We start from the raw sequence: 24,288 nt of genomic DNA, 5'->3' as shown, positions 1-24,288 counted from the left end.
AACAGAACATAACTCTAAAAAGAGTCACCCCTTAAATACACATTTCCTTGTGGTGTTATAAACTGCTGCAATGAAACTGCTTGACAGCCAGGATAACCATGCCCAACATTTTACGTGTAAAATAGCTGTTAAATATAACACAATTGCATAGCCTTAAATCTAATTTTCAAAAATGTGTGAAAGTAAGAGGCGGTTAGGAATTTCCTTAATATTTGACTATGCTGTCAGAGTTTCTGGAAAAGGTATGCTAAAAGGTAGTGGTAGCCAGCCACTGCTGTCACTTTTTGTTAAAAGCCATACATAATTATATTCTTCCTGATGTCTCTTTTTGTGCTGGCTGTGTGGTTATCTCCTTGCAAAATGGACATGAATCACATCTAAGACAGTTTCTAAGGAGTTTTCTAATCTAAGGAGTTTTCCTCCTTTCTCCTGGAAAGGTGTTGAAGCAGCAACTGGGTAGCACAAAAGCTTCTCACTGCTGTTGGAGGGCAACACCAGTAAAGCTGAGACTGACAAAGGCATTTAGGAGCCTGATTCCCACTGAAATCAATAGGAATCGGGTGATTAAAGGCACTGCATATGTGGGTATGGCTTCTGGCTAGACTGCAGAACAATGTTACTGGGAGGAGCCGTGGATGGGATGGAATCAAACAGCACGTTTTGGGTCCCATTTCCTTTCTCATGTTGGTCCCACCCATTGTTTGAACGGTGCTAGTCAGCCCTCTGGCCATGAGCAGTGATGAGTTTGCTGACAACTTCTTTGTGACAGTCAAGTTGAGCTTTCCATTGACAGTAACCCACAGCAAAGACTCCTTAGTGTCTGTGTGTCATCTTTTTTTAAATTCTGTATCAGCCACAGATGTGTTAGTGCATGATACATATTGTTTCTCACTTTTTAACTTAAGAAGATAGTCCTTTCTGCAACCAGCAGCATGCATTTTGCAATTGTATTTTAGAAAGCTGCTTGTTTCTTGGTTTATTTTATGTTTGTGTGCAATTAAATCTAAATGCCCCCCTGTATTAAAAGCAAAAAAAAAAGTTTTAAATCCAGAATAGCTACTATTGCTGTAAAGGTGAGGCAACAGCAGTGAGTCTGGATTTTCCTCTGTGGAATTTCTGTCCCGTCTTCTGGATGCCTATAGTTCATATCCTCTGAAATGAAATGTAAAACATGCTCAGTGTTTATATCTACTGTCACTGCATTATGCAAACACAGCCATCAATGTCTTCTGAGCTGCAGAAGAGTTTGAAGAGTTTCTGGTGGAGCTGCCCACACAATAAGTTCTGCAGTTGGAAGTTGAAGCAGAAGCTCCCAGCATTCAATCCTGAGGTGGAAACTGAAGATAGAATTTACTTACTGGCAGACAAAAACCAAAGCCCTCAAGAAGAATCTGAATATATTTGAAACAAATTCACATTATACCACATGTGAACATATGACAGGTGATATGGAGGCTGTAACATTTTCAATGGTGCTCAGGGTTAATTGATAGGCAGGTGGCTGTGCTATTTCATAGGTTCATCCCTCTCTGTCTGCAACATGGCCTCTTGATTATTGCTTATAAAAACTTTAGAGCTGAAATTGAGCAGAGGCTAAAAAATCCCAGAAATTCTGAGGCATTTTTAAATTTTAGCATTTTGCTAATCTTGATTCTTTCCTGGATGCTTGGATCACCAGAGTGTTTTATTCAAAACAGTTTCTCAGTGGGACTGCAAGCCTGTGAAATATAGTTGACCTGTAATATATACCTATACTGTAAAGTAGAGTTTCATGTTGCTGTACTGTACTGTATTGCTTTTGAAAAAAATATAAAGGGAAAATTATTAGTCTTGGCAGACTATTAGGAGTTTCTCACAGCTTAACTTCCACCCCTTAAATTTTAGTATAATCTGAGTTCATAAGAGCATTAAGTTAGGCAATCAAAATGTGGAATAGTGAAGGTCCAGCTTCATTTTGAAATAGAAGACTACAGGATGTTTTGGAAGTTTGGCACAGTTTGCACTGAGATAGATGTAATTCCGTGTATGCTTCTCAGCTTTTTCATGGCACCTTGTTGCATTGCAATGTCCTTCCAGTTGTGATCCATAGCTTCTAATAAAACCTAGCCTACTAAGAAAAATCTAGTGTCTCAAATAGTTCTGAAGTCAAATTGCCAATTTTGTTGTCTATATGAGTTCAGAGCTGTAATGGTAACTCCCTGTTACTACATTTCAGTTACAGGTGGGATAGCAATGCTCACATATCGATCTAGCTAACCTAGACAACAGCACTGAAAATACAAAAGTGTTGGATTTGGCTCCAGCTGTTCAAATCTGGGCTGCGTGCTGGCACTGTGTGGTAGCTGAAGCCTTTGCAGTGCTACTTTGGTAATAGCTATTGAGTTTTGATGTAAGTCAGCTTCAGTTCTACCTTTGACTGCAACTTATCCACAGCTTGAAGCTCATTCTGAAGACAGACAGTGTTCTAATGCTGATGAAAAGCTTTGATTTGAAGAAACAGAACAGCCAAAATCAAAGAGGTGATGCTACCTATTATGACTACTTGTTGGAACTCACAAGTGCCTTCTTGACAGGGAAGCAGTCATGTTGCAGCATTAGCAGCCAGACCATGTCTGTCTGGCTTTTGGGCCCAGCTTGACTCAGAAACTGTGTTTATGTGCAGTTCATACAGACGATCCAACTACTTTGCCTTTTTCTTCTCCAAACTGAGTCAGCTTCAGCATGCTTTGCCACATCATGTTATTGTCATCCTGGCACTTATTACTGTCATTAATGCCATATGTATGAATGCAGGAGCTCATGTGATCTAGAAAAAATTCACGTGCATGTGACATTTGTTTGCTTTTCAAGCCTTTTGACTCACGGGAGGTTCACATTTTTAAACTTTTCTTTAGAAGCATGAGCTGCATTATAAATTCCCTTTAAAAAGCCCTCATGCTTCCAAGAAGAAGGTAAGAATCTGTGTTTGAATCCCCTCAGATGAGTAACTGTTTGCTTCCCCCCTCAGGATGCCATGCTCTGGACAGCCCAGGCCTGGGCCGTGGCGTGTGGTCAGCAGGCCTGAGATGGGCAAGGCTCAGCTAAGCCGAGCTCTCGGCGTGCAGTGAGCCCAGCACGTGGCTAACAACACTGCTGAGAGCTAAAGCATCAATGACTTTCGGGTGCCAGAGCTTTGGAAGCAGATTTATATTTATAAATGCAAATGTTCCTCGGGGCAGAGCCAGCTGGGGTGACGCGTTTCTGGGCCTCGGGAGGCCTCTGTGCTCGCCTCAGTCTGTGGCGCGAAGTAACGCGAGCGAGTGTTCCCTGGTGGAGGGAGCTGGGTGCTGGGAGTTGCATTGCAGTTTTTTTGTTGACTTACACAGCCAATTACTCTAGGTCAGCTGAGGTATGATACTTGATTAGCATCCAGCAATTCATTTGAACCTTAAAGCATTTAGACACCTAAAAATCTCTGTGGATGTGGCACTAATGATGTAGAAGTAAGTTATCTGAAAGTGCTTTTATCTAGCAGTTGACCAGGGAAGACTGTTAAGCCTGCGCTGGAATGAGAGGGGAGCAGCTGGCAGGGCCTTTTTCCACACTGCTTTGGAACTTGCACTTTCCCCAATACCAAAATAGTTCTGGGACATGCTGCAGTGGCCTACTTGTTTTTCTTAGCAGTAAGGGGTTGGGAGGATTCTGGGGGAAGATTGTAAATATATCTTTTCAGCTGTTGGGCTATGTTTATTATCCAGTAAAAGGGAGCTACAGATTTAGTAGATCTTTATAACTGACACTCTAAAAATATAACCTCAACCAAAGGGTAAGCATCTCTTTCTTTAGAGTAACTGTATTCAGATGGAGTACAATCATAGAATCATAATGAGAAAGAAGGCAAATCTATTTTGCTGAGAATTAGAAGAACATGTAGCAATGTATATATATATCAAGATTCTGAGGATAACATTTGCTAATGAATTGAGGGTAAGTTCTCAGTGAACTGATATTTACTCTCTAAGTTTAGCTACAGTTAGTTTACCTAATATTGGATTGCCATTTGTTTCCTTTCTATGAACATGCACCATTACTCTAAGTAGGAGGTAGAATTCTGGTTACAAAAGACAGAAAATGAGAATCTTTTTCAGCCTGTTTTAGTTCTGTAGACTTTATTGTATTCAAAGAAAAAATATCACCTTCCACCATTCTTCACATCATATATTTGCTCCAAGAAATGGAACATAGGAGGAATGGTAGTTGAAATGGGATTTGAAAAAAGGCTTTCACATATTAATGGCTGTAGTGATATGATAAATGTCAGGACAGAAACAAAGTCTTCTTGAAAACAGTATAGCTGCAAAGAGGACTAAAGAGCACAAACAGCAGATTGCTCAGTAGAAAAGGATAATTTTTCACACTTTGTTTTGTAACTCTCACCTCATTCCTTTCAAAATTTTAGGGAATGTGGGCAAAATAAAGTACTATTACAATGCTGTCCTAACTCTATAACTCTAACTCTCTAGAAGATTGGGAGCTGATATCTCATGGACAAATATAACCCAAGCTTTGAGATGCCATGGGATCATATTTCATTTACATCATAAGTTATAAGTGGTCTCTACATTAGATTTTCCTCTCTTTCCATCACCTTCTACCTTCCAAAGTACTTCTAAATAGATTACATCTCTTTGGAGTTATATTTGCTTTGCTAATGGCTATTTTTGGGCTATCAGATGGCCAGCTCTACTGCTGAAGCTCTGCTTCAGTGTCTTCTCTAATTTAGAAGCTTACTTGAATGTAAATTTCAAAGCTCTGAAGTCCCGTTTTCATAAGTCACTGATGACTCTGTAATTCTGCTACTCTTGAAAAGTTTAACCCACACCTTACTTTTTTTTTTTAATTATTTTTTTAATTTTTATTTTTAGAGAGAATGAGGCATGGAGAACAAGTTTAAAATATTTTTCATAGGCACGATTTAGAATGCAGAGGTTTCCTCTTTGTTTAAAAGAAGCCAAACTTACCTACTCTCTGGTGGTTTGGTATGTGCTAGCCTAACTTGAATTAGATCCTCTCAGGGCTGAGATCATTTTGCTTCTCAGGTCATCTTACAGGGGCTGCTGAAGATTTTCTGAGAAAACCAGTCTTCTGCCTCAGACAATGTGCATGGGTGGAAATATAACGGTAATAAACAGACTGAAATTTATTAATGCCTGGAAGGCAGATCTTAATGAAATGGCTGCAGCAAGCATGACCTCGGCCTGTGATTGTGATGAGGCGGCAGAAAGGAGCCTCCCATCTGTTAGCCCCACAGAATGGATTGTAAGCACAGTGCAAGTAAGCACCTTAGTCTTCTTTTGTATTCATTTCTCCAATTTAGTTTGGTGAGATTAAATGAAGGATATGTTATGTGCAGTTATGTACAAAGAGTGAGGAAATTGTTTATGACAGAACAGAGAGGAAGACATTAGTATAATTTTTGAGCAATAATGTGTACTATTCTACTGTTCTGTGTTCATAAAGGATGAATTAACACTGGAGCACATGCCAGGAAAGGCTCTGAGGTTGATCACAGAAATGGACAGCATCTTGTAAGAGTCCATAAAAGCTAAATAAGCCTGCACCTCTATAAACCTGTGGGAGGAGAAAGTATAGTTAGACTGAAAAACAATGTGGGGATAAGAACATGTGGCTAAAATAATTTACAGTAGGGTTTTTATAGTCACCCAACCTTCAATTATGGAGTGTGAGAGTGGAAGTCTTCCCTTAGGACTGGTGGGTTTAAGAAAACAAAATTTTAACGTTGAGATGATAACAACCTGGAGGTTTAATTGTTCCTTTTTAGTCCTGTTTCCATGTGGCTTTTATAAGAAAATATGGTAGCAAAAATGTTAGCAGTATCTCTGTTTTAGAATTCGCAGAATAGTTGAGGTTGGAAGGAACCTCTGAGGATCATCTAGTTCAATCCTTGCTCAAGCAGGGTCAGCTAGGGCAGGTTGCTTAGGGCTGCATCCAGCTGTTTTTGAATATGTCAAAGGATTCAGTCTTCAGATCATCTCTTGGCAACCAGGTCCATGGTTTGATCACTCACACTCACATAGAGTAAAAAGAATGGGTTGTGTCCACATGTGTTTTTCATGTCTCCACATTAATTTTATGTGTTTTAATGTGCAGCCATTGCCTCTTACCCTGATGCTGGGCACTATCAGAGTCTGGTTCCCTCCTTTTTTTTTTTTTTTTTTTTTTTTAAATTGCTATGCAGTATTTATACAGATGGACAGGATCCTCCGGAGCCTCTTTTTCTCTTAAGGTCCACCCAAGGTCCTCCTCTGCAGAGCTGCTTTCCAGTCAGTCAGCCTCTAGCCTGTACTGGAGCCTGGGATTATTAAAGCCCAGGTGCAAGAATTTGCAATTCCCTTTGTTGAACCTCATGAGGTTTTTCTCATTTCTCCTTCCTGTCAAGGTTTCTCTGGAAAACAGTGTGCCCATGTGGTGCATTAGCCACTCTATCCAGTTTTGTGTTATTTGTGAACTGGCAGAGGCTGTGCCCTTGTCCCTTCACAGAAGTCACTAATGAGAGTTAGAAATTACTGGCCCCAGTACTGATCCTTGGGTTGCACCACCAGTGTCTTGCCTCCAGCTGGACTTCATGCCACCCTCCCAGCTTGGCCATTCTTGTTTTCAATCCACCTCACTGTCCACTGATACAACCCATACATTGTTAGCTTCTCTGTGAGGATATTAAACAGAGACAGTGTCAAGGGCCTTTAAAGTTAAAATTGCAAGGAATTTCAAGAAGTTGTCAGAAAATGGCTGTTAATAGCACTGAGACAAAGTAGAATAACACATGGAAATTAGTTGAGGGTAGGAGAGATGTGGCAACCAGAATAAAACTCTGTTGAGGATGGAAGTAAAGATGCTTATGTTTTTCAGAGCAAGAACTGATTCTACAAATGATGTAGTATACTTTGTACAACACCTTGTATACCAACAGCTGTTGCCTTTTAAGTTTTTGATATAGAAAGGTACAGAATAGAGTTAATTAATAAAATTATGTTTTATAGTTACAAAAAATTACTTTTAGTGCACACCACTGTTACTGGTTGGTATTAGGCTGTTTCCAACAGTTGAGTGTAGTGAAAAATAAAAAAATCAGTTCCCTTTTCCCAGATACTTTTTGTATGCTGTCAATGCTGCCACCACAAAAGAATGCTCTGTGTGCCCAGTGGATAAAGCTGACTTTTGGAAACAGGATTCCTGGATATTTAAATTACAGGAAGAGGAACCACATGATAAGAGGGAATGATCATAGTGAAGTCAAATGAACTGGACTGATATTACAGAGTTGTGTTTGATTCTGCAGGCAGTTCTAAAAGAGCCGTAGGTTCTGAGAGTCCTGTCCTCCTGTACATTAACTGTGATCTACCAATGACAGTAAAATCAGATTTCAAAGTTTTAGCGTTTAAGCATATATTTATGCCTGTATGAAAAAGCAATAGTGATAGTAATCTAAGACAACACCAAGCAAAGTCACACCTTAATTAAAGAGAATGTAATTATACTACAATAAGAATATTTAATCCTTTACTGTGAAAATTTATATGGATCACAGTTAGTAGATGATCCAAACTTTTTAAGTTTTACCGAAGTGTTTTATTCAAAAAGCAAACTAGACCTTGGCTTTTTAGAGAGCTGAGTGCTGCCAGTTTCAAATGCCATGCTGCAAGGCATGAACAGGTGTTAACAATACTGTTCACCTTTCCATAGCAAAACTGAAGAAGCACAGTTGTATTCAGAATGTAATTTTAAAAAGGCTTTCTGTATGATTTGAATAATATTTCAAGCTTACTTATATTTTGAGAAGATGAGCTTCTCAAATGTCTTTATAGATTTTTTTATTTAACACATGTAATTTCAGTGAACTTTGCATAGATACTCATTTTAACATTAGAAAAAAATTATAGTGGTTCTCAGACATAAAAACTTATGCTTTAGTAGAAACAGGTTCTTCCAGCTGAAATACTTCATGCTGGAAGAAAAGGCAGTCTCAGATACTCCTGAAAAAAAGGAATTCTCACAAATCCAGTTCAGGCTGTTCAGATACTCAAATTATGTCATCCTGAGTTTGATGTCTTGAGGCCTAAACAGGCCTTTAGTTGGCAGCAGTTCAAATATGTATTATGGCATTCTGTTCCCTGGAAAACTTAAAATAGGAGGGTAAGTCTGTGGAGACTAAGCAAGCTTGAAGTCTACACTCACACAATAGCACAACAAACATTAATTAAGCCAGTGTTAACCCTTAGCCTGGCTCAGTCACCAGAAGCCTAAGTGAGAAGTGATAATGCCAATGCCATCCTAGACATGCTTCTAATAAAGAATAAAAGCATTAAAAGAGGTAATTACCCAAAAGATAAGCTTAGTTGTGATTATCAACATTCATAGAACAAGAGCTGTCTACTCAAGACAATGCTCAGGGACTTAGGGATTCTGAATGTGCTATTCAACAAGGAAACATCCACCAAGATTTTCCCAAGCCATGACAATGCTCTCACCCTCAGGCCAGAAAACGTGATGAAGGAATATTGCATTAGTTGCTGAAGGAATACCATTTAATCTCATCTTAACCTGCACCTACTTGATTTGGGCTCTAGTATTTCACAGGAAGTGGAGCTTTAAAGTAACTTTAATCCCAAGAATTCTCCAAAATATGCTTCTCCCACTCTGTCTGTATTTCCTATTTGGACTTTATTAAGGCCGTAATGGGAAAACTGCTTCCTGTAGCCAAAATAAGTTATAGGTTACTATACCACCTTTTTTAAAGCAATAAGTTCAATAAACAAAAATAAGTTCTATAAATGCAAATAGCTGAATTTGTAGCTGAATTCCTGTGTTACCCAGCTAGCCTCTAGCTAGACCTGGCTGGTGCATGACCTTAGCACTTATTCTGAAAGCTGAGCACCTGCCCTAGAAATCGTGGCTGGAGTGGTGATTTTCAGAACTGACCTGTTGGGGGGGGGGGCATAGGTAGAACTACGAAGAGCAGGTATTACAAAATGATCTGTCTATAACAGTTATCTGAATATGTCTTTCAGAGTACTGGGATTTAAAAAGTCTGTAGGCCAGATTCTTTCTGGTGTAGGTATATGTCAGAAATACTTCCTCATAAGAGTGTTAGTGGGAAGAATAAGTAGGTAGGGATGAATATCCATCTCCAGTGATCTAAACAACACGGAACTTGAATAGTGACATTTTTTTCAACCAGAGCTACACCAAAGTACAAAGATTTGAAGAGTCAGAGCTGGTCTACATTGTAATTACTTTGGTAGTATTTTTATCTGCTCCACATGACTATGTGGTAACTGCTTTTTAAAGGAAAATTATTTCACTGAAGGTGCGAGTGTTAGTGTGTGTGCTTCTCTAACAGATCTTTAGTAAATGGATGTCCCAACTCATGTCAGGATTGGCCAGTCCTATAACTATGGGGGTCAAAACCAAAATTCTCTCTAACTTGTAAAATGAGGTGTTTAAAGAGTGTTTCTGAAAAGCTTTAGATAATAAGTATGATTCAATTTACATTTTAAGTATAATATTTGCATAAACATATCTGCTAATTGCTTTGGACCTTTGCAAGTGTTTTCCTAAGAGTCTGAACAAACAGATATTGAATCATAGGAATATAAAAGTTATTTCAAAGTCCTAGTTTGTTTCAGCTTGAAACTTGGAGAGAAACTAAAAGTCTGTTTTCTTCTGCTGAATCATTTCAAAGAACTAAGACCTGCAGCAGGCACTTGGTTTTTGGTACAGTTCTTTATGAAGTTTGAATTATCCCTTTGAAATAGAGAATAGATTTTCCAGGAGTTATGACTACAGAGAGTATATTGTTACTTTCAGAAATTTAATGTGTGTAAATGGTCTCTCTGGCAGTTTGGTGATGGGCACCTCATGTTTCCTCACCAAACACTGACTGTCTTGAAGGCAATCATGAGGTTCAGCCTGGTTTTTGACAAGATTTCTGCCCTAAGAAATCCATCTAATTTTTAGCCTCAGCCTATGAATTGTGGAAATATAATCTGTTAGATTTTCTCCTAAAATGAGCGGAATTGCTTTTGCCACATTATGAATATGGATTCCTGAGACGTCTTGCTGTCTTAGAGGTGTCAGACTGCAGTTTTTCTAAGTCAGCAGTTGTTGTCACATATCTTTTTTCCCCTTAATGATTTTGATGATCTTGATTTAGTTACTGTTGGGATCTAAATCAGAGCAGATTTGAGAAGGTGAGAGCCTTTCTGACTTTAGAGTCCTGGCCAGAGAAATTTTAGTGAAGTTCTTTGCAGTGGGAGTCATTAACTGTAACTCATTTGGATGGAATAGCTTTTCTATTGAATATGTCTGCCTGGTATCAATTTTATTGGATACCAGTATTTCTTAATAATCTGTATTAATGCTAACTGTAAATGCTGTATCATGTTCATGACAGAGACCAGCTGATTAGTTTTGCTCATGGGTTTTGAAAGGTCAGTTTTTCTATGACATTGTTACAATATCTCTGGTGGACATAATTTTTTATGTTTTTGCTTGCATTCTAGTATAGGCATAAGAAATGTGTATATAATTGTGTAGCTTTTTATTTTTTCCTGTGTACTAGTTCCATTGCTACATTAGGCATTGGTTGTTCTGTTATTTCAACAAATCCCATATTTTAGTCTATATATACCATCACAGTATTTGAGTTTTGTTATTGATGGTTTTGGGTAATTGGTTTACTCATCAGTCCTTCATCTGTTCTGGATCTCTCTCAGGCTCTGCGGAGGGAGTAGGGATGATCTGTTAGAGTGTTGCCTTTGACTGAAAATTTGCTTTACTAGTTTGTTTTTCAGTAAATGTCTCACTATGAAAATGTTATAAAAGATGTGGCCAAAATTATTACATGTTGTTCTTCAGTGTACTATAATTTCTACAGGAAGGATTCCAAGGGTAACTGTAACTTCCTTTTGCTAACTTGTCAGTTTGACAGCATTTATATCTTCTCTCCTAGACCTTCTTGTTAATGAAGTGCCTCTTAATCAACTAAAAAATTTAAACTTCTTTGAATAGTTTTTGTTTTCTCTTGAAGATAAAAGAAGCTCAAGATATTTCTGATAGGTGAAATGTTAAACATTAAATGTTTTGGGAAAATGGCAAATCAGATGCCTTGTCTGAATCTTTTTTATGGTTCATCACCAGATTATGCTTAGATTATTCTATTTCTTTTTCTTTGGATAGACTTTCAAACCCTCGTAAGAAATTGAATCAGATTAAGTATGTCTCCACAAAGTTCCTTATTCATTGGATTAGTAAACAGGAATAAAAACCTCTTTTTCAGAGAACTTTCAAATACCCTGCATCATCACCTTGCTATCTGGAAATCTAGTTTTATTGTTGGGGCCACAAAATTCAAATCCTAATGTGAACCATAAACAACAACTTACCATTTTTGTTAGACATCTGTCCTTTTGATTTGTACTAGTGCACAGCATGCAAAGGTACTTCAGGATCTTGTCTGCTGTGTCTGAGTGTACAAGGTGGAGTAGTAAGCCTGTACTAATATGTGGCAGCATATGAAAACTCACAGAGTTTTTAAGTGATTCCACATCTATGGTGTATCTACTTAGGCAGTTCCAGATATTTGCAGCCTTGTGTTTGCAAGGTTCAGTACAGATGATGGTGTAAATTGACATGTTGACACTATCACTAGTGACTAAAAACAGTCATGAAGATAACTAGTGTCACCTTGTTGGTTGCAAAATGTTAATCCATCAATTTAATACTGGAATCTGACAGTCTAAAAGTCAGTGGCAATCCATGGCCTTTCCTGCATGAGGAGATCTAGCTGGCAAACAGTCTGTTGGCATAGTGCAGCTAGCAAGTTCTTTTGGCAGAATGCATTTACATTTGGTTGCTTCTGTTGGCAATATATTTCTTCATGGCTTCAGATTGTATTGGCAAAATATACACATCATGTAAGAGGATCTCGGTAACTGTGTCTGTAATGCTGTGCAGCATTCATCTTGAAGCCAAATGTGTTAACTGTTCATTCTGCACTTGTTAGGGCGTTGTTATTCCTGAATCTGGGGCACATGAAAACAGCTGATTCTCTTACACGAAAAACATTAGTTAGTGCTGAAATTTTAAAGGTCATTCAAGAGCAGCCTCACTGCTTTGTGGATAGGCTGTGTGCCTGGCTAATTCAGTTGTCTGCAGATAAGATAGTTCCTTGTCCTTAGGACAGCTGTATCGTTGCTTGCTGTGAAGGGGATGAGATTTGTGGGCAGTCTGAGTGTCTGTGTGTAGACCCAACTATATTAACATGTCATTAAGCAGGCAACTAGGTGAGACTGATTCTGAGTATTGAATACTGACTGAGCACCCTTCAAGAACTGATGGAAGTGTGCATTAAAGCCATAGAAACTGCTTCCTCACTTTCTCATTCATTTCACAGAATCATATAATTACATAGGTTGGAAAGGGCCTCTGAAAGGTCACTTAGTGCAACTGCTTTCACAGAGCAGGTTCAAAAGGATCAGGGTGCTCAGGTCCCTATCCAATTAGGTCTCCTCTAACTCCCTTTTCATAAAGACTGGACAAACACAGTTCTTCCATCTATGTACACCATGTGCTTCGTCTCTCACTCAGCTTGGTAGCCTTCCCCTGAATTCACTCCAACATATCAATGTCTTTCTTGTGATGAGGAGCTGCAGAGTGAACATGGTACTTAAAAGCCTTCTATAAAATAGTGAAGCTGTACTGATTATTGTTAGCTGTATTGTTAATTGATAACAGTGGCTTTGTCTTTTGTAGGAGGGACAAGACTTTGTTCTATAACAAAGTCTAACAAGAGGTCTGGTTTTCTACAGGTGAAACGGTTCTGATGGTGAACACCACTTGTATACTACGTAATTTCTGGAATTATTATGTTCTTTGGGGACCTATTCAGGTGGAAAAAAAGGTGTTTGTAGTAATTGTTGGAGTCAGAGATTTGCCAGTTCCACCTGCTCTGGGTACCAATTGTTTGAGGGAGCGTAAAAGAGCATTGTGATGGCACACGCTGTCCAAAGAGTGATTGATTTTTTTTATCACATGTGCAGATTTTATCCAATTAGGTCTCCTCTAACTCCCTTTTCATAAAGACTGGACAAACACAGTTCTTCCATCTATGTACACCATGTGCTTCGTCTCTCACTCAGCTTGGTAGCCTTCCCCTGAATTCACTCCAACATATCAATGTCTTTCTTGTGATGAGGAGCTGCAGAGTGAACATGGTACTTAAAAGCCTTCTATAAAATAGTGAAGCTGTACTGATTATTGTTAGCTGTATTGTTAATTGATAACAGTGGCTTTGTCTTTTGTAGGAGGGACAAGACTTTGTTCTATAACAAAGTCTAACAAGAGGTCTGGTTTTCTACAGGTGAAACGGTTCTGATGGTGAACACCACTTGTATACTACGTAATTTCTGGAATTATTATGTTCTTTGGGGACCTATTCAGGTGGAAAAAAAGGTGTTTGTAGTAATTGTTGGAGTCAGAGATTTGCCAGTTCCACCTGCTCTGGGTACCAATTGTTTGAGGGAGCGTAAAAGAGCATTGTGATGGCACACGCTATCCAAAGAGTGACTGATTTTTTTTTATCACATGTGCAGATTTAAAAAAATAAAATAATAAATGAAGCTGGATTTTCAGATATTAGACTGTTATCAAGCTTAGCTTACAATATGAGCAATGCTCACCTTGGCATCTATAGTTCCTTCTGAGTAGGAGGATTAATAGCAAATCAATGTTCAATACTGCTATAAAAATGGAGTTAGGAAGATGATGTAGGTCTTCAACCAAAGATTATTTTTCATGCTGTGTTGTAGATTCTAGGTTGCTAGTATTATGCTTTTCTGATCAAAAGTACAGCTTAATATAATTAAAAAAAAATAAAAAATTAGCATATCTTCTTGCAGTTTTCAGTCTTTCAGGTTTTGTCCCAAGTCTCTGCAATGGGAGGGAGGGAGTTTATGTAGCCAGTATAGGAAAAAAGAGTTTCTCTGATCTATTTCTTTCCTGTTTATCATGTAGAGTACTTACATGGTAACGTGTACCCCTCAGATCCATAGAGTCCATGCAGTAGGATCTGATGGCTTAGGAAGAGCTTTGCATGTCTGTAATTCCATTGCATGTCTAGAGATTACCATGAAGGCACTGTTGTTGCCTGATAGTCTGGAAATGATGGAAACTGTAACAGCTATAACAAAAGGCCTCTGGGAGGAGTTTCTGTATGCCACAGGCTTTGTGGGTGGGATTCATTTTACTAAACACAGACAATTCCTCGTCTGGACTTCATTTATTGTGTGTAGAGGGAAATAGGGAAATTTATAGGGCTTGTTGTTTTCACTTTGCAACACAATTTTTCTCATCCCAGTGCCACTGCCTAAAATAAAACAGAAAAATGACTTGTTAAATACCTGTTTTCTTAATTGATTTCAAAGGGAGCCGGAGATGACTCTTTCAGCTCTTAAAAATCTGACTAAAGTTGGTTGTAATAGGTTTGCTTTTATTGTAATAACAGCAGGCCAAAAGAGAACTTAGGCTGCTTGGGGAAATGGTTTTAACTTCCCCAGTTTTTTCCCCATGTTCTCAGGGGAATTGGAAGCAGAGCAGGAATGCACACATTCTGCTGGCTGTTATTTTTCCTGGTTAAGAGTTCTTTGTTGTCCAATGATTGTTCCAGAATAAAGTGTCAAACTCATCCATGCCTAAAATTTTCAGTGTTTCAACCTTTCTTCCTGCATTAAGTTTTTTGAGCATATTAGGAAAGTAGTCTTCACACTGTTAGATACACATATTTTTGTGCAAGATGCAACTGGCTGATCATCTCTGTTTCCAGGATTTGAACAGCCACACTGTGCGCTGGTTAGTTTCTGAAGCACTGAATTTCAATTCTTGAAGACATCTTTTGTGTATTTTTCTGTTTCCTTTCGGTGGTTGCATTCAAAGAGTTGTGGTCAACTGCTCAATGTCCAAGTTTAGACCAGTGATGTTCCTCAGAGATCATTATTAGGACTGGTGCTGTTTAACACCTTTCTCAGAGACATGGACAGTGGGATCAAGTGCAAGCTTCCTGGTGACACTGAGCTTTGTGATGCAGTTGAAATGCTTGAGGGAAGGAATGCCATCCAGAGGGATCTGGACAGGCCTGAGAAGTGGGTCCATGTGAACCTTGTAGAGTTCAGCAAGGGCAAGGTCCTCCCCTGAGTCATGATAACCTTAAACATAATTATAGGCTGGGTGGAGCAGAGATTGAGAGCAATTTTGGGATTTTGGGGTAAATAAATTGTTTTGGAATGTTATTCTTAGAGTATCATTACCTTTTGTCCTGCTTCTATTTATAGAAACAGGACAAAAGGTAACGATACTTCTATTTCTATTCTACTACCAATGAGGTCTTCAAATGGTAAAATAACTTAAAAGCACCCTATATTTATTTTGAAATTATGTGACTTGATCATCTGGTGTTCAATAACTTCAGCAGTTCAGAGAGGGAATTAAAACACTTCTGCTTAATTTGTGAGCCTTATTGCAGCTGATTTTTAGGGTCTTTCAATCCAGTTCCAAGCAAAAGTCAGTGGGATTTAGGGCTGTGGCAGTAGGAGCAGGTTTGAAAACTTAATGGCCAAATGAGGTGGTTTCTTCCCTGGCACCTTACTGAGTTACTGTGGCGGTACAGAGGAGCCTACAGCAGATTGCATAACAGACCATGAAGAACTTTGCTGTGTGCATCTGAGTATAAGCTCCTAGATTTGAGTTCCCTTGTACAGGAAGTTAGCATCTAGTTTCTAGACTTAAACATTAGAACTGTATGTTTAATTAATTGTATGTATAATTAATTACCGTATTTTCACTGTATAGGACTTGTCCAAGAGTTTGTCCTACCTTTGAGAACCAAGTAACCAGCGCAAGTAGCCGACCTACTGTTAAATCAGAACGTTGTATTACATGAATTTCTGATATTTTTCTGTCCTCTTTTACTTGCTTTTCCTTCCAAGCTGCTTGTGAGCTTGCTGTTGAAAAAGTTCCTTTCAGTCTGTCCTTTAAAATTGATTTCAGTTTTACTTTTCAATGGTTTGTTTTTCAAGTTTGAGGTGTTACTATTCCAGTTGTAGAGCTGGTTATCACTTTTTAAATCAGCTAAAAGACTTGACAAAAAAGCAATAGGCAAAGGAGCCTCAGAAGTTAACTTTTTAAAATTTATTGTGTATTTACGATTTTGTCATCTTTGTTTTCTTTTTCAGTTCCCAGCTTGAGCTAAAAAACTGACCACTGTATACTGATGTTAAATGTATCAGAAGATTGTTTGGAAACAAGAAACTCAGAGGACTGTATAACAGCAGCAGTGTAGCAGATCTCCTGTGTATGTTTCAACCTATTGGTCAGTGGCTGCTTAATGCCATCACTGCCTGATGCTGAAGGTCTGGTGTCATGTTCCAAGAGCAGTCAGCAGTGCAGGTATGTTAGGAGAGCTGCAATTGGCAGTGGACAGAAAATATTAGTAAGTTGATCTTTTAGAGAGATAACTCTTCTATGTGGCTTTCATAGCCCTTAGAGTGAGTTGAAAATACAATAAATATCCATCATTAGACTATTTCCATCCTTACTTTTGCTAACTTTTGAGTTGTTTGTTATTTTTGTTTTTCAGACTGTAGAAATGGGAGGGTGAATTTGGGAAGTGAGGTTGACAGGAAGCTGATACTGTGTGGATAAAGGAAAATAAGGTATGTTGGGCTATCTTAAACCACAGATGTTTCTTCTGAAGTATGTAGAGACTAAATTTGGAAATTATGTGTTTCTGTAGCCATTCACTGTAGTTCATGCCAGGCATTTGTGTCCGTAGATGGATACCATTTTCAGCAGGAAATTAAGGAAGCCACCTGTCTTCACTGTGTCCCTGTTTTCTCATGACATTACCATTCTTTAATTCTGGCAACCACAAGAAAGTACCATGGCTTACTACAGAGATATTTATATAGCAATCACATTATGACTCCTTCTTACATAGAAATACTTAAATTAGCTTTAAATTACTTAACATCAGTCAAATACCCTTATCAGTATAGATCCAGCAGCAAATAATTCAGCACAGATTACCTTTCTGAGTTTGCTTTTCAGGTAGGCTTTGCAGTCTGTGCCAGGTTCTGTAGCTTCACTGCTGAACTGCCTGCAGGCCATCTATGCAAAATATACCTTGATATAGCACAGTCATGTCTTGCTGGAGATGTAAGCATGCCCTGTTAATCTGAATAGCACCAAGCAGAATGGGCTTCTCTTATGGTCACAGTCTTTGACTATAACCTTGAGATACCTAATATAGCTGCCATGTTTTGCAATTTTTTGTCTCCAAAATTTTATGGAAGGATGTCCAAGTTCCAATGGCATAAAACTAGATGAAGACTGAAATAGGTTCTGAATGTATCAGCAAAGTCATATCACTAACATTAATGATGAGAAACAGCCTGTTGGAAAAAAAAAAAGTGATTAGAAACAACAGGTTGGAATGAAGTTTTGAGGTTATGTGTGAGGAACTGGTGGCTGCTGCAAAGTAAGTAAGATATTAACTCTAAGTCTGTGGCACTCACTGAATTTCTTGCAGTTAGCAATTTACTATCTAAAGAGATCTGGATTTGTTGCCTTGGAATAGTAAAAATACTTGTGTTCAGGAAGGAAGCACTAAATGGACAGTATTGAAAATCTAACAACTGAAAGTTTAATAGCTTCAGAAGGCACATAACTAATAATCTAACTAGCTGACTAGGAAGGCCTTACGAATTTGTAAAGTCTCTTGATGAGACTTTCTGCTCTTTCATGCTGAACACATAGATACAATAAATTAAAAATATCCAGGTGTCATGGTAAAGCATAAGATGCAAAAGCTATCAGGTACCATGAGTTTATGAGCTGAAACCCTTATAAGTTTCTGTTGCAAAGGAAAGTAGTTGCAGCTTAACAGTTTTAGAAAATTTTTTTTAGATATGGTAATAATGCACTCATTTTCATGTTCTTATTTGGATCCATGAATTACTTGAATCCAAGAATTAATGAGATTAATCACAGCAACATTTGCTTTAAAAATATTATTTAAAAGAAAGGCTGAGTTGCCCTCAAAAGATCTCATTCCTTTTAGAAGTGTATTTTATGATAGGAGGAATTACCCCATTTAAATCAGGGAACTTCTTCCCCTGTGTCCTGGTTTAGGGAATCCCTACACAGCTGTTGAGAATGGGCACCCAACTTCCACCTGGTGAGGCATATGCATAAGGACAGAGGCATCCTACCCAAGGCAGTTAAAGTTGCACATTTTTACAGTATGAAATTTGAGTTTATAAGAGCATTAAGTTAGGCAATCAAAATGTGGAATAGTGAAGGTCCAGCTTCATTTTGAAATAGAAGACTACAGGATGTTTTGGAAGTTTGGCACAGTTTGCACTGAGATAGATGTAATTCCGTGTATGCTTCTCAGCTTTTTCATGGCACCTTGTTGCATTGCAATGTCCTTCCAGTTGTGATCCATAGCTTCTAATAAAACCTAGCCTACTAAGAAAAATCTAGTGTCTCAAATAGTTCTGAAGTCAAATTGCCAATTTTGTTGTCTATATGAGTTCAGAGCTGTAATGGTAACTCCCTGTTACTACATTTCAGTTACTACTTGCTTTGCCATGAATTCACTAAAATTGTCAACACTATTGGAAACTCTGCTGATATTTGTGGGACTATTGTCAACTTCAATCATGCTTCTGTCAGAATATTTCATTTGCCACAGTAACTGACTGTTGGTGTCTTTGCTGGAGGAGTTAAAAGAGCTGTAAATTGTACTCGCCTTCCCTGCCATTAGCAGCAGCCATTGTGGTGTGCACTCCTCATTGCATGGTGGGACACTATCTGTATGGAGCACGTGTTTCCAATGCTGCTTATGATTCTAAACTATCATGACTGATTGAGATTTTGGTGTTGGAGTGTGTGGGCAAAGTGAGGGGCAAAAAGGAAAATAAACCCCAGTTGTTAAATTGTTTAGGCTTTTCATAGTATTTCCATTATGAGCAGGAAAAGGTAAAGAATAAATTACACAAAAATGAAGCCAAATGTTTGGAAGCTCTGCTCTGCAGGCAGAGTTCTGTTGACTTAATCAGATGAAATTCCTGCAGAAAGCCTTCTCCTTTGCTGGTGTAGTAAGTCTAATAGCCTTTCAGGCTAAAACAAACTTTTGGGGATTTGTAAGAACAACGCTATGGTTCTACAGAGACAACAACATGTCCATAAATTCAAACTAGTCATCTGACAGTCTCCATTTGTCTGACCTACTTTCTACTTGTACTCTGTAAACAACCACAAGAAGAAGATTTGGGGAGGCAGAAGGGGCAGTTACAGGGACAGATAAGAGAGGCAGAATGTTACTTAGCTTACACATGCTTTGTATCTCATAATTTATAACCAGAAGAAAACAAGGGAAGGGGAATGATCAAAGAACATTAGTGCCTGATGAAACAGAAGCCCAGAAGAGTGGTTCCTTCCTCTTGGCTATCACCAGTGACTGATGTAAGGTAGCTATCTCAAGAGTCACCATAAGGATCTCACTGCTTTTTATCTTCCTAAAATGGATGAAGAAAAGAGTCCACGTTCTGAGAAAAAAATTCTTTCTCAGGTGTTCATGTTCCCCTTTCCAGAAGTTGCTATCCCTAAAACCAGGATGGCACAATGTATGTCTGCATGTCAGTCATCCCAGTAGAAAATCTGGTTCAAGGCTTGTTTTGTTTATGTACCAGATGGTGAGCTGGAGCAGCTGAAGATACTTTGCCACATTGCTCTATGCACCTAAATATTGCCTCATTGATTATGTAGCTGAAGCTGGAACCCATGTAGTGTGAGGTACTCAGTCACATTCTACAGCTAGCAGCCATAACAAAATCTTACTTGGTGTTGGTTTGGAATATTTGGGGTCTAAAATGTGCTGATCTAGAATCAGTAGGTTCTGGAAATTGCTGTTCTTTCTAACAAAGATGGGATATCTGTTTTACTCAGAACTGTAAATCTAAAAGAAAGAACTGGAGTCTTCCTATTGAATTGAAAACTCAAGCTACTGTTTTCTTAATAATTGCACCTTTTTTCCTGTGCTTTGCATTACTTATGGCAAATATCCATGGCTAGTTGTTAACCTGCTGCAAAACCTATTAAAAGTCTTACTGAAGCTAGTAAATTTACTGTTAATACTAAAACAGCCCAGTTTGCAGCGCTGCCAACACAATGCACATCCTGATCTGCCCTGGATTTTGACATTCAGGGAGATTATTAACTTGTAATCTTGTATGGTTTTCCTCATGAATGAGTTCTGCAAGAGATACACATGTAAGTACAGCTTCAATGCGTAGACAAGGCAAATACGCAATCATTCCAAAGCACCGTTATGTTCTCCAAAATATTGACAGGTCAAGTAAATAAAGTCATGGAAAACGTTAATTCTAACAGACCTATGTGTAAAGGGAGCCCTAGAAGTTAGTGAGAGCTGTGTGCTTGGAGCTGGTGCAGTACTTAGCACTCAGTTATGAAATAACTGGGCAATAAGACACAGTGACCACGTGAACACAGTAATTATAACACTTGGCAGTGCTTATTGTGTATGAGTGCATACACAGCTCTTGCCAGTGTGAAAAGCAAGAGCTGTGCCATTCGGCTAAGGAGCAGAAGTTCTAGAGCAGGAAGCAGGAATAGCTCATGTTCTGTATGGAATTCCAAAGGAGAAAGGGTGTTTGCACACACTGGGGACTAGACTGCTATTCAGCTTCTCTATCTCCCCGAGGGCTGCTCTGCACTGCACTATCTTCATCATCCTTTCCTGTTCCTTCCTCACCCACTCAGTGGACATGTAATTTTGCTGGTGAACGTGGAGGCACTCCAGTTCTCAGCAGTTTTTTCTGTAATAATATAAAGCCTGGCTTACCGTAAGTCAAATTTTAATGGACAGTATTTTTCCATAAACATTCTCTTGCTTTTCTATTTGCACTGCTATTGCATCTTAATTATGCGAGGAGTGATAATAATAACAGCTTTGCTGGCTTTTGCAGCTTTGCCAGGGACGTAGGTGCTAATATGGCAGCTTTCACAAGCAACTTGCATGAAATCTTGAAAAATGTGAACATGAGTCTAGGCTTTAGAAAGCTTAAAGAGTGAAAAAAGGGCAGTAGGGCACGGCAGAGATGAAGACTTCGACCTTCTAGAACATGTAAAAGCTGAGATAATCTGAGACCAATAGCATATAACATTTTTATTGGGGTTTTCTACAATTAGTTATTGCTTTTATTCTAGCCTCCAGCTGACATATTGTAACTGGGATTGAAGGGATAATTACCAGTGTCAAAGAGACCAAGTACTCAGAGTTTGTCAGAAACAGCCTGGAAAAGAAAGATGGAAAAAAGGAAGTCCCCTCCCATGCTAAAAGCATAGGGTCAGTCACAGACAACCTGTGGTGGTAATAGAAAGGTTTCATAAGCAGGAGTGGAAGTAGCAGAAGCCAGGCTATGAAATTTCAGGGCATTGGTCTTTCCATTAATTGTTCATATGGGAGAAATACCTGGCAAAATCCCAACAGGAGAGCTTATAGCCTCTTTTCACTTATCCTTTTTCTCCTTTCTTATGTAGGATCAAATGAAGAAGATCTGATCTCTGATTCTGCCCTGCTTTTCCCTTGATGAGATGAAAGTAGTCAAGACTACCTAACTAAAGGAACAGTGTTTTGTTATCTGTTTTAATCTGGGTTTGTGGATTACTCTAACCCAAGCCACAAAAGACAGCAAAGATATATTGCCTGATATAAAATGACTAACAGTGACTCCTATATATGTCACAGCAATGTGATTATTTCCCTGTGTTTGCTGATTCATACAATGCTACTCTACAGCACGGAGATCTCATACAGTACCCCAGCTGTGTTAGCCTAGTTTGCAGCAGTTTGCTGGCTAAACCTACTGAATTCTCATGCTAATAAATAGGGTTTGGCTGCAAATTTGTTGTTTGCACTGCTCCTTAGCAAAGGTACTGAAGATCATAATTTTGTGCAAACCTTATTGTTGGCAGACACTTAAAATAATACTAAGAGCTGGTTTGTCAAATTTAGTTGGGCTTCCAGAAATACCTTTTCATATGGTGCATCGAATAGGCATGGCCTCTATGTCACCAGTGGGATATTCAGGATGATTTTGATAAGGGCCTTAAAGAAAACTGTCTTCAATAGACTCTTTTTTCTAAAGTGTATCTTTGGGTTCACAGGGAACCCAGCTGTTTATACTGGTGTCCAGAAACTGCTGCCAAGGTTTTGTTTGTCTAATCTAAGAAAAAAGGAGCATTAGGTCAAGTGCTTGTGTTACAGCACTGTAGAAAAAATATTTATGAAGGCTTTATGAAGGAGGTTTAATCCACACTTTCTTTTTAAAAAAATTGGAAATGGAAGATAGTTCAAAACTTTTCTATAAACATTGTAAGAAAACATTATAAACATATAATAACATACATTTTTAAGATAAATTACTTCTTTCTCTCTATTATCCCATGTCCTACAGTGGTAGGATAATATCTAGGTTTGACTTCAGAATCTTGTACTTTATGATGATCTTGATTCAGAAACTGTTTTTCAGCCATAGGGAACTTTCTGACTGTGGTACAGCCTAATGACATAGACTATCTCTTCAAAGTTGACTCCTGTAGCAGCAGATGCAGTCTTGTGCATCTTGACAGTGAGCGTCTGAATCTGCATCAGCTGAAATTATTTGCTGTATAATTTTTTTTATACTGAAGCATTCTTTCACCATATAAATTCCATACTGGCTTTTGTGTAAAGAGATTGTCATATGATGATTTAGCCATGTGCCCTGTTAGTAGATTTTAAAGCAGGCTTAGGGCACAGATATTTCAGCACTTCCCAACCTGCAATGTTGTGATTAAACTGTCTGCCTGCAATGTTGGTGGCTGTGGAAGAAGCAACAAAGGAAGCCTGTCAGTAAACAAACTTTATTGCAGAAATCTTATCACAAATGTCAACATATAAAAGAAAATGTAACGAATAAATGCATGTGTTGATTCACAGTTCCCAGTGACACTCATGGAATAGACTGGTTGGGCAGAGAATTGATGTGATATATAACAGCCCTGCTGCAGTTTTCCTCCTTTGATTCTGAGTTGGTCATTTAGTCACTGAACCTTCACTACCTGCTGTCAGTGTGAATTGTGTCACTGACTGACACAGAGCAGGAAGTCTCCCATGTTTGTGCCTATGCTATGCCCTAGTGAACTGGGCTACTGACTGATCACTCACCAGTTTCCATGAAGCCATGTTGTTATCTTTTCATAAGTGTGTGTGGGTCTCCTAGGCTGTCTAAAACTGCTATCATTGCTTTTGCAATGTATGTCTTAAGTCTATTAAGAAGTGCTTAGCAGCTATCTTACAAGAAGGACAGATAAATTTTGATGTCCAGGTAAGTGCAGCGTGACCATCCTGCCTATATGATCTGTACATGTGTACACTTGGACCCATGTTAAGGGAAATGTACATCTGAGTCTCCTTTCCTCAGTCTTCCCTATATCTACCTCATGTATGTGACTGAATTTGAAAGTGAAACCAAAGCACAATTTTGAGATCAATGTAGTCTCTCTACTTAATTTCCCCAGCTCCAAAACTGGATGAAATAGAACATTGTTTCTATTTCACTCCAAATAATGGTATTACTTTCAAATTAAAATGAAAGTCTGAAATGCTTGAGTACTGCTGCGACTGGGATCATGAAAGCATCATACATGATTGTATTGTAGGTTTGCTTCTTGTTCCTATAGCAACATACAGGCAAAGATCTCAAGGCTCTTTGCAAGTATTCATGAATTAAGCCTATGAGGTCAGGGATGGTGATTATTCTTGTTTACAAATAAGGAAATGCAGAGGTTAAACTGCTTGATCAAGGTCACACAACAAATCTGTATTCAAGCCAAAATAAAAGCTGACTCTGGTCTGCGCTTCAGTCACCAGCTGATACTCTCTGTTTGAAGAGCTGTGCAGGGCTGAGGGGAAAGCCTTGTAAAAAGTCTACAGATTTGTTCATTCAAAATGTACATTCCAGCTTAGATTGCCTCACTTAAGTGACCTTATATTTTTATCTCTTTGTCTATCTAAACTTTGCCCTTGTGAAAACATCATTATATCCAGTCAAAGCAGGAGTAACGCGATTTTGACACGAGTTTTGCAAATCTCTGACAAAACTAAAG

The 24,288-nt window shown here is 38.5% G+C and overlaps 1 long non-coding RNA gene across 2 annotated transcripts in view; it reads left to right on the top strand.

Moving 5' to 3' along the window:
- Positions 1-23,062, top strand: part of LOC121338654 — a 37,764-nt gene extending 14,702 nt beyond the window's left edge. For both annotated transcript variants that reach the window (XR_005953058.1, XR_005953059.1), the window contains 3 exons: positions 16,287-16,500; positions 16,691-16,766; positions 21,679-23,062. This is a non-coding gene — a long non-coding RNA (uncharacterized LOC121338654). The remainder of the gene's footprint in view (positions 1-16,286; positions 16,501-16,690; positions 16,767-21,678) is intronic.
- The last annotated feature ends 1,226 nt before the right edge of the window (positions 23,063-24,288 follow it).

The sequence above is a fragment of the Onychostruthus taczanowskii genome, unplaced genomic scaffold (genome assembly GCF_017590055.1).
Source record: "Onychostruthus taczanowskii isolate IOZ18803 unplaced genomic scaffold, ASM1759005v1 scaffold31, whole genome shotgun sequence".
Classification (NCBI taxonomy): domain Eukaryota; kingdom Metazoa; phylum Chordata; class Aves; order Passeriformes; family Passeridae; genus Onychostruthus; species Onychostruthus taczanowskii.
The sequence above is the reverse complement of the archived record's forward strand: the minus strand, read 5'-3'. Positions and strand labels throughout refer to the sequence as shown.